The sequence below is a fragment of the Nicotiana tomentosiformis genome, chromosome 11, assembly GCF_000390325.3.
Source record: "Nicotiana tomentosiformis chromosome 11, ASM39032v3, whole genome shotgun sequence".
Lineage (NCBI taxonomy): Eukaryota > Viridiplantae > Streptophyta > Magnoliopsida > Solanales > Solanaceae > Nicotiana > Nicotiana tomentosiformis.
Window position 1 is genome coordinate 113,195,782 of NC_090822.1, and position 16,800 is coordinate 113,212,581.

The 16,800-nt window shown below is 39.6% G+C and overlaps 1 pseudogene; it reads left to right on the plus strand.

Moving 5' to 3' along the window:
- The first annotated feature begins 3,650 nt into the window (after positions 1–3,650).
- LOC104094371 (tRNA-splicing endonuclease subunit Sen2-1-like) lies at positions 3,651–5,319 on the plus strand (annotated as a pseudogene).
- Positions 5,320–16,800: the final 11,481 nt, after the last annotated feature.

Sequence of the window (16,800 nt, forward strand, 5' to 3'; positions counted from 1 at the left end):
ACATCAAAATCATTTTGTGTTATTTCTACATTCATAAGTTCATTATTTTCTATTGTACTTTCTGTTTCATCATCTAATTCTTTTTTATTAGTATAATTGTAGTCTGTAAATCTAATTGACGTTTCTCTTTTAGCATTTGTATACATTAAGTGGGATTCTGATTTTAGTATTCTGGGTTTTGTAAATTTTTTTAATTTCCACTCTAGTCCTACATATTCTTCTGGGTCTATTTTTATAGGTTTGATTAATTTTATTCCTTTATTTTCCATTACTTCTAGTACATCATCTACCTTAATTTTAAATCTTGTATTGCGATTTGTTGCCATTTTTTCTATAAATCCTATGCATATTAATAAATTATTTTCATTATTTATTTCTTCATATCCTTTAGTTTGTATTACTATCTTAATATTTTTTCCAAATTCTGCTAAATTTATCATATAATCTGGACTTATATAAAATATTCCTCCATTATTTGTCATGTCTACTTCGGTTAAACCTATTATAGATTTTTTCAAATCTAACCATCTATCATCATATACTACTATTAATACCTTAGTTCCTAATTTTTTTCTAGTTAAACCTTTTAATCTTATTACTATTAATCTCATATGCATTAAATTTCTTTTATAATTTCTCATTTGTCGTATTGATTCAGGATGAATTAAATTTATAGTTGCAACATTGTCTCCTATAGCTGATAATTGTTCTTCTCTATAATGTCTATATAATTGTGAGTTATTTGAGAAATATCCTATATTATAAAAAGTTTTTGGATTGAGTAATCTTAATTGATTTTGCTGAAAAATTTGTATATCTTTATCTATATCTATTATTTCATCTAGCTGTTGATTTTCTTCTTGTCTTCTTCTATTTATTATTCGTGATAACATATTATTACCTATTCTATTATCTGAGAAACTTATTCTTGGTCTTTCTTCGGTTGTTCTGGTCCTACTTGGAAAAAGGTCCATTTTTGAGGCTTTCTTACTAATTTTTATCTTTGAGGTGTTATTTCTACTCTTTTTAGTTGTTCGATTAAATCTTCTACTTTTGGGATTTCTATTTCTGATTTTACTGATTTGTCTTTAATAATTATATCTAACTTTTTATTAACTTCTAGAAGTAATGCTATTATAGTATTATTTTGTTTAATTTTTATCTGATCAGTTTTTCCGTGAGGAATATGATCTGTGAATTCTTCTGGGTTAGGCTGAAATTTTATTGTAAAATTTAAGGCTTTATCATATATTGGGTATATATCTAAATTGTTCATGAAAGAGAGATTTCTTTTAGTGTCTCTATCGTGTCTTTTAATGTACCTATATCACTTGTCAATGATTCTAGTTTATGAATTATCTTTTCTATTAACTTAGTAGTTTGAATTTCTAGTTCTTTAGGTTTTTCTGTAATAGTTTTGACTGATTTTCCTATCTCGGTTTTTGTAGGTATCTTTTCTAGGTTGAATTTATTATTTAAGAACTATATTTTTCTATCTATCTCTAGTTCTTGTGACTTTAAAAAATTAAAATTATGTTCTAATTTTTCTAAAACTCTTCTTTGTTTACTTTGTAACGCTTCTATTATATCTAAAGTTCTTGTTATGTTTTTATTATTTTCTTGTGATTTTTCACTAAAATTAATTATTAGATCTACTATAGTATTATATTGTTTATCTTCTGTGTGTAATATATGTTCTCCGTTACTAAAATTACACTTTATAACCGAATTGTCTTTTAATATTCTATATTTCTTTTCTGGATATATTCTTAAGTCTAAATATTCTAGATTCTTTAATTTATCTATTGTCGTTAATTATCCAAGTGGTATCCAAATTTTTCTATGTTTGAAGAATTTTATCCTTTGTTCTTGATAATTTATATCACCTTCTAATCCTTGTATTTCCCAATCTAATGCAGATATGTTTTCTTCACTAATAATATTTGCTACTATTTGACTTGATGTTATCTGAAATCTAGATTCGGATTCTTTTCTTTGTTTAGCTAATTCTAAAGTTGCGTTTAAGAGTTTTTTAACCTTTTGTACTAATTTTATCAGTTCTATTTTTTTTTTGCTATTTTTCTATTTAAAATTCAATAATTATTAGATATTTGTTTAGTCAAAGGATGTTGTCTCATGTATATATTTTTATCCTAACGGAATATGTGCTATTTTTCTTTTAATTTCTTTTATATATTCTCTTTCTTGTTTTATTCTTTTATTAACTCTAAGAATTTCTTGTATAATAAAAGTTCTATAATCTACTCCTCTTAAACTATTTGCTATCCCTAAATCAACTTCTTCTAGACTATTTAAATATTCTAATAACTCTTCTTTATATGCTATTATGCCTTGAATTATATCAAAAGTAGAATAGATTATCTGCTGGTGAATACTTATATATTTCGCAAAATTTTGTTGTCTCATAAATTTTTGTGGTCCTAAAATCTTCTAGCTCTGATACCAAATAGAAATTATTATTAAACAAACATTGAAGAAGTTTTTTCAAGACAAAGATAAGCAAGACAAACATATTATTAAAAATCCTAGCCCAGAAAGAAACAGTCCAAGAAACAGTCCAAGTCTCAGTCCAAAAATATCCCAAAGATCAGGAGAAGATAGTAATTACGAAGACGAAAACTATTATCAAGATGCGCAAGATCCAAACGAACATTCAGAGATGAGCTTTGATTCAAGCACTACACAATCTTGACACATAAAAATACAAGAAGTGCTATCTGATATAAGAATACCATAATACAACTAGCAAAACGAGAAATGACAAAAAGTAAGTAATACAGAGACATGTGAAAAAGAAGACTGAAAATAGCTTAAGAAGACTTGACTTGCAACAAAGCTGAAAGAGACTTGCAACAAACTTTGAAAATAATCAGCGAATGGAAAAAATAATTGCAATATATATGATGTAAATAAGTTGTTACATGTAAATAGTTTAAATTGCACCCTTTATACTGAGAATATGGTTCACTGATTATTGTATCATATATTGTTGTGATTCTAATTTTAGTTGTTAATCCTATCAGTTATTTACTCTGACATATTCCAAGGGGTGTGGTGGGATGGCAGAGATCCTGCTCCCTTGACCAAAAGTCTCGAGTTTTATGTTAGGATATGGAAAATTTTTGGGGTGGACCCCCCTTCTTAATGTATTTTTCTCCAGCTTCCTTGGCTAGAAGTCTTGGGTTTTAATAGTTTGTTTAGTCAAGCTTCTCCAAAAAATATTTTTTTCCCAAAGTTGAAGTATTTGACAAGTTTTTAGAAGAAAAAAAGTGCTTTTGAGTAGAAGGAGAATCAGTTTTGGAGAAATATAAAAGAGTAGCTTCTTTCCAGAAGCACTTTTTGAGAAACACTATTGAGAAAAATACACTTAGAATCACTTTTTAAAAGTTTGATCAAACACTTATTGCTGCTTAAAAATATTTTTCAAATTAATTAGCCAAACACAAACTGGTTCTTATCAAAAGTATTTTTAAAAAAAATACTTCTCAAAATAAGCTGATTGTTCCAGCTTGGCCAAATATGCTATAAGTCTAGGATATGAAAAACCTTTAGGGAGGGAGCAAATTGCCCCCCCCCTCTCCCCCCTCCCCCCCCCCCAGTGAGCTTTTCCCTATGAATCTGGATTAGTTACACCAGTAGTTTCGGATACTAGATACTTGGAGCGAAAAAAAAAAGTTTGACATGGTGTGAATCTAGCTCTTCAGGTCTTATCATGCACTTCTTATGCGTCATTGATTGGTTAATTTACTATTGTTTTTCATCAATCATTTTGGTGCCCCTTTTTTCTTTTCTGAAGAAGTCCGCAGTCTAGATCTAGGGTGTTTTTGGTATGGCTCGGAGATATTTCCCTTGATGAGATAAATTCCATGTGTTTGGTTACCTTAAGTTACGGATAACATTTTTCACGAAAAGGGGAGGAAATTGACTTCCATCACTTACGGACGAATTCATCTTTCTATACAAATATAAGATAGCTATTCCTCAATCCCAAGCTAGTTGGGATCGGTTGTATGAATCTTTATTATCATAAATGCTATGCTTGGGTCCGTAGTATCTCAATATTCCGTACATAAGGATTATCTAACACTAGGGGTTCTCAAATATAATCTAGTGCTTATAGTTTTCCCCGTACCAAATGCACCCCCTATAGTTTGAAGCAAGTATAGTTGCCTGGCTAAATGCCATAGTACCTGGATGTGCTTTGACAGTGCGAAATTCTAAACAATCTCATGGATCTCAGTGCAGCTGTGTTGTTCATAAGAAATGACATGAATTAATTGCCAGTTGGAATTGTGATCCGCAAATAATCTTAAGATACTCCAGAAAAAAATATCTGTAAGATATACTAACTTAAATCTTGGAACATTGTCAAGAGAGACTTTACATGCCTATGGTCCAGTAATCCTCTGTACTACTCCATTTTTTGTTACAGATTTTACTTTGTTCCTTCAACAGTTACAAAATAGGAATCTGGCAGTTGTAATGGCACCAAGATGGAAAGGAAAGGGTGCTGCAGCCAAAGCTCTTGCGGATCCGATTTCAGATATAGTTTCCCAGCTTCAATCTTCTCTAATCCAATCAAATTCTCGAGGGCTGCTTTCCGGTATGAGTATACTTCTTAAAGCAGATGTTGTACAAACTGACCTCCTGAATCGCGCATGTTTTGGTAGGCCAAGGGTAACAGCATAAAATAATGAACAATGGTTTCAACTCTGTATGGAGGAAGCTTTTTACCTATACTATTCTCTAAACTGCATCAAGATTGTAGACGACAACAACCGTGAACAAAACAGTGATGAGTTATGGAATTATATGACATCCAAGAGGGAAAATTTTCCTGTTTTATATAAAGCTTATTCTCACTTAAGAAGTAAAAATTGGGTGGTCAGATTGGGATCTCAGTATGGAGTGGACTTTGTCGCGTATCGTCATCATCCAGCTTTAGTTCATTCTGAGTATGCTGTGCTTGTTTTATCAGCACAAAATGGTAATACCAATGGTCGTTTGAGGGTTTGGTCTGGCTTCAAGTGCACTCTTCGACTATGTGGAAGTGTAGCGAAAACGTTGCTTGTTTTTAATATTGTCGAAACAAAAGTCCTGCAGCTTCTCCATCTTGCTTGGATAGTTATGGTGTTGAAGAGAGAACAATCACAAGATGGAGTCCAGAGCAATGTCGTGAAGGTAAGACAATTTAAATCTGACCCAACTTCACAATAGATTGACTGACACAATATAATGTAGAATTATAGATTGAGTAAGAAAACGACACGGACAATGAGGATTCATATAGCTGACTCTTGCTTGGAACTGAGCGCAGTTGTTGTTTGTAGTTGATAAGTATCAAGAATTTTAAGTTTTACTTAAAATTGAAGTCGAAAAGATTATCTCGACAGTATTATAATTTTGACTCTCAAAATTTGGCACGGATATGCTAATCTTTTTTGCCCTTCTTTTGTCCTTTCTCTTTTACATGCCCATTATCAGAAAGTTTAAACTACTATTATAGACGTTAGTTTTAGTCTGGTGTTAGTTTTAATCTGGTATGTGAATCAGTTAGTGCTCACCTCAACTATTTCATTGAATACATGTTACTTCCTACCGGTACATGTATCGGGCCGGGGTAACTTTATCATCCAACGCTTTGGTAGTTAGAAAAAAATCACTCCTAATATGAATTTTGGTCTCCCGTGATTTTTCACCCATTTCATTGACCAACATGCGGACCAAGCAACACTCTTGGATGCAAGATGTTAGTTTTAACTTAATTAATTTGATCTTTTTCATTATTTATTTAGGTATTAGTTATTTGTAGACTAAATGACCCAGTTTGCAAACTTGAAGGAGCGTTAGTGTCCAAGATTATTTATTATGGATCAAAATGGATGTACACCTATACTTCAGGGACTATTGTAGTGTTTTTCTCCTGTACTGATTAAAATCCTCACCCTTTTAGCCAATTCCTCCATAAAAGACTTGTTGAAAAGTGCTAGATTTCATTCTTGAGTGCTGAAATGACCAAAACGGCTATATTTTTCCAGAGCTTTTTTGTTAAAGGTAATTTAGTAGGCGTTTGGATATAAAAATTAGTATAATTTTTGAAAAAAATAGTATTTGGAGTTGTTTACCCGAAAAATCGGATAACGTTAAATTTAGATATGGTTTTAAGTGTATGCAAATTTCTTTGATACAAAATGACGATACAGGTATTTTTGCTATGAAAATGGAAAATGATGGAAGGGAAGACTGAAAAATATTAGAAGAACAAGCACAATGAAATCTTCATCTTTTTTTTCCCTATTGCAGTCTATCTCTCTTTTTATGGTAGAGGGTCACTACTTTATTTGTAATAACATAAAATAATACATATAGTAGAGAACCCATGATGGTTTGTCTCTCCCTTGATTCTCGCCAAGATTCTCTCCCTTGGTGTGGTTGTAACGGTTCTTGTCTGCGAGCTTGGCACTGACTCGAGCTTGGTGCTAGATCGAATCCCCAGTCTTAGTTCGAGCTCGGTTCTGCCTTGGAGCACCGATATTCGGGGTCTATATCGGTCGTCGTTAACCCGTAGTCTGATTCAGACGCGGGCTCGATAATGATATCGAGTTTTGCGGTTGATTGGTCTTATAGCTCGAAACTCGATATCCCTACTTCGGAATTCGTCCGAGCTCGCCATGTGGATACCCTTCGATTGAAACGTCATTGTCTCGACCGGTCTTTATGACTGAGAACCGGTTTTGACCGTACACAGATAGTCCCCTCGTTTCTCGGAAAGGATGTGGTGAGGAACGATATGATTTCCCTGCGGCTCAATCGAATTTATGCCGACATTTCTATCGAACTCGATCTCGACGTATGTGATGGCTGTCCCATCAGCTCGGTTTTACCGAGGCATTTAATGTGTTTCAGACGGTGGTCGGCCACCGCTGATACCGAACCATCATGCCTTAGTCTATAAATAATCTTTCCACACAACTTTAACCATTTTTGCGCCTTCTCTTCTTCCAGACTTTCCTATTTATCCTTTCTACTTTGCTGCTACGGGGCCGTTCATACCAGAATTTTGGTGCTGTCTATTTCTTCCTTTGCACTCTTTGCTTTCATATCAATGGTGAAAACTTCTAAAACTATTCCTCAGAAGGAAAAAGCCTTTACCTCACGGCCGTCTGATGATAAGGCGCCGATGGAGCCGTCAGTTCATGACTATGTTCCTGGCCCGTGCATTTTGAAAACCGATTTTAAGGTGGAGAACCCTTCCTCCGTTCCGGGTCGATGTGAACACGTATCGATGTATACATGCTCTATAACGGAGGATCACCTCGAGGCCGTCCGAAAAGACTGGAACTGGGGTTCCGAGGTCGTACTGCAAATTCCGTCTTCCGATGAGGACGTTACTACTTACGTGGAGGGGTTTTTAAGTGTTTACACTTATCCCTTCACACTGGGATCCGTCGACCCGGTGATTATTGATTTCTGCAAAAGGTATCAAGTCACCCTTGGCCAAATCCATCCCTCTTTATGGCGTATAGTGATCTTATTGCGCTTTTTCTCTATCAAAGCCGGAGGGTTGGATTTTTCTCTGAACCACTTCATTCGACTGTTTCGGCCTCAGATCTTTCGAGGACTAATCAGACTTCATCATCGGGCATCGAAGGTATTGATGTCGAGCATCGATGAAGACAAGGATCGAGATTGGATGGGTCGTTATATCCGAGTAAGGACCCGTGACCTCATTCCGGAGGAGAAGATGTCGTTCACTGAAGAATGGAATTTTGACCGTAAGTGATTTTTGTTCACTTTTCAGGTGCTTTTTTGATTTTTTCTGATGTCCTTCCTTGATGTTCAACTGCCCATTGGATGCCACAAGCGGTGCCCGACCTCGAGGACTGGGTTCGGAAGCTAGCCTCGATCTCCTCTTATGCCGAGCGTACTTGGCGTGATTTGGCAAAAGGCAGATGGGAGGCCAAGAACCATGGTGAGGTTTTCTTTCTGTTTCCTTCGAAGTATTCTTTGCGTTCTATTCGTTACCGATTTCCTCTTGTGCAGGTGTAACCAAGGATGCCGCTTTGAGTCCTTCAAGCGGCGAGGAAAGAAACAAGTCCCTGGTCCCCAAACAGGGGGAAAATAAGAAACGAAAAAGCTTCCTCTCGGTCAGAGGACCCCAAGCCCAAAACTCGCAGGGTGAAGAGAAAAACAATTGCCCTTTTGATTGACTCGGTCCAACGACTGAGAGAAGAAGAAGAAGAAGAAGAAGAAGAAAAAGAAGAAAAAGAAGAAAATAGCTCCTTGGCTTTGGTAGTCCGGTCTACGGAGGCCATCGAGGTTGCCCGAGCTCCCGAGCCGATGGCGGCTGTACCTGTCGGGTTATTCCCGAATCGGCATATGATATGATCCCAAATAAAATCTATGACTTCTTTCTCTCTTATTTTCTCGAACGCCTGCGCTTCAACCCACTTAGAAAAATAGTCAATCATAAATAAAATAAATTTGGCTTTACCTAGGGTCGACGGCAGAGGGTCGACGATGTCCATCCCCCATTTCATGAATGGCCACGAGGATAGGACCGAGTGAAGTTGCTCCCCGGTTTGATGGATCATTGGCGCAAACCTCTGACATTTATCACATTTACGAACAAATTCTTTTGTATCTTTGCCCATATCGATCCAATAACACCCCGCTCTGATCACTTTTCGGACTAATGTGTTGACGCCGGAGCGATCTCCACAAGTGCCCTTGTGTACTTCCCGGAGGATATAATTGGTATCTCCCGGACCCACACATACCGCCATCGGTCCATCGAATATTCTTCGATATAGTGTTCCGTCTGCAGCCAACGTAAATCGAGCAGCTTTAGTCCGTAGGGCCCTAGAATCTTTAGGGTCTGAAGGGAGCTTTCCGTTTTTAAGTACTCAATATACTTGTTTCTCCAATCCCAGGTTAAGCTAGTAGAATTTATTTCGGCGTGCCCTTCTTTGATTACCGATCTTGAAAGTTGGACGACAATCCCCGAGCTCAAATTACCTACCTCGACCGACGATCCCAAATTTGCTAGAGCATCAGCCTCATTATTCCGTTCTCGTGGGACATGCCGTAGGGTCCATTGTTTGAAATGGTTTAAGGTGATAAGCAATTTGTCCAGATACCTTTGCATCCTACCTTCTCGGACTTCGAAGGTTTTGTTTACTTGACTCACCACCAGCAAAGAGTCACAGTGCGCCTCAATGACTTCTGCTCCCAAGTTTCTAGCTAGTTCGAGACCTGCAATCATGGCTTCATACTCGGCCTCGTTGTTAGTTAACCTGATAGTTTTAATAGCTTGCCTAATAATGTTACCCGTGGGGGGGTTTAAAATTATGCCTAATCCGGACCCCTTTATATTTGAAGCACCGTCCGTAAAAAGGATCCATACCCCAAACGATATATCTGATTTCAAAAGGAGTTCCCTTTCGACTTCGGGTATGAGGGTTGGCGTGAAGTCGGCCACGAAGTCGGCCAAAATTTGAGACTTGACGGCCGTGCGGAATTGATATTCGATATCGTATCCACTGAGTTCGATGGCCCATTTGGCCAATCGGCCTGATAGTTCGGGCCTATGTAAGATATTTCGGAGTGGGTAGGTGGTTAATATGCTTATGGGGTGACATTGGAAATACGGCCTTAACTTTCTAGATGCGCTTACCAGGGCAAGTGCCAATTTACCTAAGTACGGATATCTAGTTTCTGCTTCTCTTAAGGTCTGACTCACGTAATAAATGGAAAATTGTGTACCTTGCTCTTCTCGAACTAGGACGCTGCTTACGGCGACTTTCGATACCGCCAAGTACAGGTAGAGCTGCTCGTTCGCTTTCGGAGTATGAAGCAGTGGCGGGCTCGAGAGGTATCTTTTCAATTCCTGTAACGCTTGCTGGCATTTCGGCGTCCAGGCGAAGTTGTTCTTCTTTTTTAGCAAGGAGAAAAATTTGTGACTTTGATCCGATGATCTTGAAATGAACCGGCCTAAGGCTGCAATTCTTCCCGTTAACCTTTGTACAGCTTTCACGTTGTCCATGATGGTGATGTCTTCGATGGCCTTGATTTTGTCAGGGTTGATCTCAATTCCCCAAGTTGAGACCATGAAGCCGAGGAACTTGCCCGAACCGACCTCGAAAGCACAGTTTTCGGGGTTGAGCTTCATGTTGAATTTCCTCAAAATCTTGAACGTTTCCTGCAAATAGGCCAAATGGTCCTCTGCGTGCAGGGACTGAACTAGCATGTCATCAATATAAACTTCCATCGTTTTACCTATTTGTTCTTCGAACATTTTGTTTACTAGGCGTTGATAAGTAGCTCCTGCAGCTTTTAGCCCGAAGGGCATTACGTTATAACAATATGTTCTATATCGGGTCACAAATGAAGTCTTTTCCCTGTCGTCCGGATTCATCTAAATTTGATTATACCCGAAATAGGCATCGAGAAAGGTGAGAATCTCGTGGCCGGTCGTGGCATCGATCATACGATCAATGTTGGGCAGTGGAAAGAAATCTTTGGGGCATGCTTTGTTCAAAATCCTTATAGTCCACACACATTCTAAGTTTGTTTCCTTTTTTAGGTACAACAACCACATTGGCAAACCATTCGGGGTATTTTACTTCCCGAATGGACCCTATCTTGAGAAGTTTGGTTACCTCGTCCTTTATGAATGCGTGCTTTTCCTCGGACTGGGACTTCTTTTTTGCTTCACCGGTCTGAACATAGGGTTCAAGCTTAACTGGTGCGCCGTTATGTCCGGCGGGATCCCTGTTATATCTAGATGGGACCAGGAAAAACAATCGATGTTATTGATAAGAAATTGAATGAGTTTCTTCCTGAGTTCGGGGCTCAAACCTGTTCCCAGGTATACCTTTTGTTCGGGCCAGTGTTCGATCAGTACGATTTGCTCTAGTTCCTCAATTGTTGATTTGGTGGCATCAAAATCATCGGGGGTTATGAAGGATCGAGGGATCCATCGATCATCATCGTCCTCTTCAACGTTTTGTTTACCTGGCCGGGTCGAAGCCGATGTCTGTGATTGCTATTTGGCACTCTGCTTTGAACCTGATCCTTTCATTGGTGAAGGTGAGGATATTGATTTTGCTTCTTCGAAGGAGAACATTTCCTTTACGGCCGGTTGTTCCCCGTACACTATTTTGATACCTTCCGGTGTTGGGAATTTGAGGTCCTGGTGTAGGGTCGAGGGTACGGCTCTCATGCTGTGGATCCATGGCCTTCCGAAGAGGGCATTATATCTCATATCACCTTCGATCACATAAAACTTTGTTTGCTGGATGGTTCCGACTACATTTATCGGTAGGGTAATCTCGCCTTTAGTGGTTTCACATGCCATATTAAATCCGTTTAGAACCAGAGTTACGGGTACGACCTGATCCTGCAGGCCGAGCTGTTCTATGACCCTCGTTATGGGGTTGGATGATTCCCTCTGTATCTTCATCACTGAAGGATAAAGTCCATGTGGGTGCATGATCTTGGGTTCAAGATCGCTTCAGAATCGACGTTTTAGCATGTTTAAGCATCGGTCCCTGGGAGCATTGACGCCGCCGACGATCATGTAAATGACATGTTGCGGTTCTTCTGGCTCGTTTCGCTTACCGAATTCCTTGTCTCTAAAATGGTTCTTCGCCCTATCGCTCAGAAATTCCCGAAGGTGCCCTTTATTAAATAAGCAGGCCATTTCATCTCTTAGTTGCCTGCAATCTTCCGTTTTGTGACCATGGGTGCCATGATATTCGCACATTTGATTGGGATTCCTTTGGGCAGGATCGGTTTGCATGGGTCGAGGCCATCTGGTGTCTTTGATGCATCCGATGGCCGATACGATGGCGGATGTACCAATGTTGAAATTATACTCCGATAGTCGAGGGGTTTCTATAGGATCTGTATATTTATCAAAGCCGCTCTTGCTCATAAGTCCCCGAGAATTTTGCCCCCGATCAATCCTTCGGTTGTTCCGAACCGTGTCACGTGCTGAACCGTTGTTCATCCGATCTGTGTAGTACGGTTGGTATCGATCTCTGTTCGACCTTTGTTCTCTGTTGGTTTCCCTTTGATTTTTAGTGGTTGTGTGGTTCTGACGTACGGGCCCATACGGAGCTCCCAATTGATCATCTTCGACCCTGATTTTTGATTGGTACCGGTTGTGTACATCTGCCCAAGTTATTGCTGGGTACTCGATCAAATTTTGTTTCAGCCGACGTGACGCTGTCGAGCTTAGCCCGTTCAGTCCTTGGGTGAAAGCTTGTACGGCCCAATCGTCTGTGACCGGTGGCAAGTCCATACGCTCTATTTGAAATCGGGAAACGAATTTCCTCAGCATCTCGTTACCCATTTGCTTTACTTTGAAGAGGTCCGATTTTCTTGTTGCAACCTTTATGACACCAACATGTGCTTTTATGAATGAGTCTGCTAACATGGCGAAAGAATCAATGGAAATCAGCGGTAAATTGTGATACCAGATCATCGCTCCTTTTGCGAGGGTCTCTCCGAACTTTTTCAACAACACGGATTCGATTTCATCATCCTCCAAATCGTTGCCTTTGATGGCGCATGTGTAGGAGGTGATGTGTTCGTTAGGATCGGTCGTACCATTATATTTGGGAATTTCGGGCATACAGAATTTTTTGGGGATTGGTTTTGGGCCGCGCTCGAGGGAAAAGGCTTTTGTATGAATTTTTTCGAATCGAGCCCTTTTATCATTGGCGGAGCCCCCAGAATTTGATCGACCCTAGCGTTATACGTTTCCACTTTTTTGTCGTTGGCTTCGACTTGCTTCGTGAGTTCCTCGAGCAATTTAGCAATTTCAGGAGAAGTCCCTGATTCCTGCTCATTTGATTTCACTACGGCGGGTTCCGTTCTAGGTGTGACTTCTCGAAGAAATAGATTGGAGTTCGGCCCGCTTTACGTATGGGTTCGGCTCTGCAACTGAGCTATCGCTGCTTGTTGGGCTTGCAACATTTCGAAAATGATACGCAAGCTGACCCCGATTTCCCCCGTGCTGTAGGTGTCTCGGGCTATGGATCGAGCACTGCCCTGAACGCTCCTCTCTGGTTCAGAACGCTGATTCGCTTCTAGAGCTATTTGCGAATTGATATCCAGTGGTACTTCGGCTCGAATTTCGGGCTCTTCGATTCGAGCCTCGTTGCCGTTGTTAGGTAGCCTTCCGGCCCCGGGTACCAAGTTGTTGGTTTCATCTTGAAGGCCGGCTTCGAAGACGATAGGTAGAGCCATGGCTGATTTGAAGTTGTAAGCTGGAGTGTACTGTAGATTTATATTAAACAATCACCGTTACCCTTAGCCCCACGGTGGGCGCCAAACTGTTTACCCGAAAAATCGAATAACGTTAAATTTAGATATGGTTCTAAGGGTATGTAAATTTCTTTGATATAAAATGAACAATAAAGGTATTTTTGCTATAAAAATGGAAAATGATGGAAGGGAAGACTGAAAAATATTTGAAGAACAAGCACAATGAAATCTTAATCGTTCTTCCCTATTGCAGTCTATCTCTCTTTTTATGGTAGAGGGTCACTTACTTTATTTGTATCAACATAAAATAATACATATAGTGGAGAACCCATGATGGTTTGTCTCTCCCTTGATTCTCTCCAAGATTATCTCCCTTGGTGCGGTTGTAACGGCTCTTGTCTGCGAGCTTGGCATTGACTCGAGCTTGGTACTAGATCGAATCCCCAGTCTTAGTTCGAGCTCGGTTCTGTCTTGGAGCACCGATATTCAGGGCCAGTGTCGGTCTTTGTTACCCCGTAGTCCGATTCGGATGCGGGCTCGATAATGATATCGAGTTTTGCGGTTGTTGGTCTTATAGCTCGAAGCTCGACGTCCCTATTTCGGAATTCGTCCGAGCTCTCCATGCGGATACCCTTCGATTAAAACGTCATTATCTCGACCGATTTTTATAACTGAGAACCGATTTTGACCGTACACACTTGCCATTTTCAAAGAGTAAATTAACAAGATAAGCAATTTCCAAAGAACTTACTGTCAGATATATTGGCATTTGGAGTTGATTGATCAGGAAGGAGATTATCCGCCCAATCATAAGATTTGATGTGCATTTTACCAAAGAGAAGCTTGCTAAAAGCTGTCATTTCAGGATGGCGGCAAGCAAAAGATACCAATCTACCAAAAAAGAAACAAACTATGAATTAATTCAATGAAGAGGGAGAAATGAGAGATAGAATTCATTTCATTAAAATGTTACGTGTAACTTCTATAAACTTACGATACAAAAGAATTTTAACCTATCACCTAAAAGATAACCATAAACAACCGTTAATAATAAGTGAGATTAGTGACCTAAAAAATAAAGCAAGCAGCTGATTAAACAACACTGACTAGTGTAAAATTATCGGAAAAATCGGATAACGTTAGATTTATGGATGGTTCTAAGGATATGCAATACAATTTGATATAAATCGCGTAGATAAATAGAAATATGTGTATTGTTGACTGTAAGAACGAAAATAATAAGCAAATAAAATGAATAAGTAAAACAAGCACAAGGGGATTACTATCAATATAAGAAGTGATCTTTTTTTATGTTCAGCCCTCTCTAGCTTACAAGGATTCCCCCTTTTATAGAAGAGGGTCATTACCAAAAAAATAATAAAATAAAACATGTAGTGGAAGACCCATGATAACATGTCTCTTCCTTGATTCCCGCCAAGATTCTCTTCTTGGTATGGTTGCAACGGCTCTTGTCTGTGAGCTCGATACTAGCTCGAACTCGTTACTGGGTCGGGCCCTTCGGTCTTGGATCGAGTTTGACCTTTGAGATGGGCGTCGCACATTTCCGACCTCGAAGCAGTGCCTTGCAAATCGATTCGATCACAGGCTTGATAGGATTATCGATCTGCCTCCTCGAGCGACCTTCGGGCTTGAGGTTCGTTAGTACCGACCTCAGAGCTCACTCCCAAAATCTTATTCCGATTTCTTAACACTCGAACTCGATCGAACGTAGGAAGGCTGACATCTATTTCGACCGTATACAGATAGTCCCCTCATTTCTCGGAAAAGGATGTGGCGAGAAACGATATGATTTCCCAGCAGCTCGATCAGATATACACTGATATTTTTATCGATCCCGATCATGACGTACGTAATGCTCGATCATCTTATGTGTCTTTATAGTCCCCGACTTTATCGAGGATACCCGAATATTTTCTTCCCCGGTGGGAATTGCCAGTTACCTTCGGTATTTGGTGACCGGAGAAGATCAATCAGTGATGAATGCAGAGGGGCTTCCTGTCTTTTTAACGAGACCCAACATGTTTTGAATCGGATAACTTCTGATGGCGTTTTCGCCGCTTCTGTACAAAAATTTTGTAAACACAAATCTTTCTTCTTCTTCTTCTTTTTTTTTTTTGAAGAGAAATAGCCTTTCAAACTAAATAGACAGTTTGAATTTAAATCTCTGTTGCCTTCGGGCCTCGTGGGTAGTCCCCTTTTCTTTATCGGGCTCGAGCGTCCTTCAGCTGAAATAGTCAAGTGTTTGTTTTAATTCGAAGAAATGAGTAGTTTTGCTCGAAATAATGTTGCCCGTAGGCGTAACAGTCGAGCGAGTGATGGCTCGAACTCAAAATAAAGGTAGCCCGTAGGCTTAACAGTCGAGTGAATGATTCGAACTTGATGCAATGTAGCCCGCAGGCGTAATAGTCAAAGTAGCCCGTACGCTTAATGGTCGAGTGAGTGATGGCTCGAACTCGAAATAAAGGTAGCCCGTAGGCTTGGCAGTCGAATGAATGATTCGAACTCGATGCAATGTAGCCCATAGGCGTAATAGTCAAAGTAGCCCGTAGGCTTAATGGTCGAGTGAGTGATTGCTCGAACTTGAAATAAAGGTGGCCCGTAGGCTTGGCAATCGAGTGAATGATTCAAACTCGATGCAATGTAGCTCGTAGGCGTAATAGTCAAAGTAGCCCATAGGCTTATTGGTCGAGTGAGTGATTGCTCGAACTCGAAATAAAGGTGGCCCGTAAGCTTGGCAATCGAGCGAATGATTCGAACTCGATGCAATGTAGCCCGTAGGCATAATAGTCAAAGTAGCCCGTAGGCTTAATGGTCGAGTGAGTGATTGCTCGAACTCGAAATAAAGGTGGCCCGTAGGCTTGGCAATCGAGTGAATGATTCGAACTCGATGCAATGTAGCTCGTAGGCGTAATAGTCAAAGTAGCCCGTAGGCTTAATGGTCGAGTGAGTGATTGCTCGAACTCAAAATAAATGTGGCCCGTAGGCTTGGCAATCGAGCGAATGATTCGAACTTGATGTAATTAGCCCGTAGGCGTAATAGTCAAAGTAGCCCGTAGGCTCAATGGTCGAGTGAGTGATTACTCGAACTCGAAATAAAGGTAGCCCGTAGGCTTGGCAGTCAAATGAATGATTCGAACTCGATGCAATGTAGCCCATAGGCATAATAGTCAAAGTAGCCCGTAGGCTTAATGGTCGAGTGAGTGATTGCTCGAGCTCGAAATAAAGGTGGCCTGTAGGCTTGGCAATCTAGTGAATGATTCGAACTCGATCCTGTTTGCATAATAAATCTTGAACATAGAATATCGGTAAGGAGGAGAGCTTTCTTTGCAGGTCATTATACATGGGTTCATGTTTTGCGTCAGGGCTCGGGTCAACTATATAAGCATGGTTCGTTTTGACCGTTTGGCCCTTACAACGTTTCCCGTTGAGACATTGTTTGTCATGAAATAACGAAGTAACTCCCTTTGCACCGAACTTGATAAT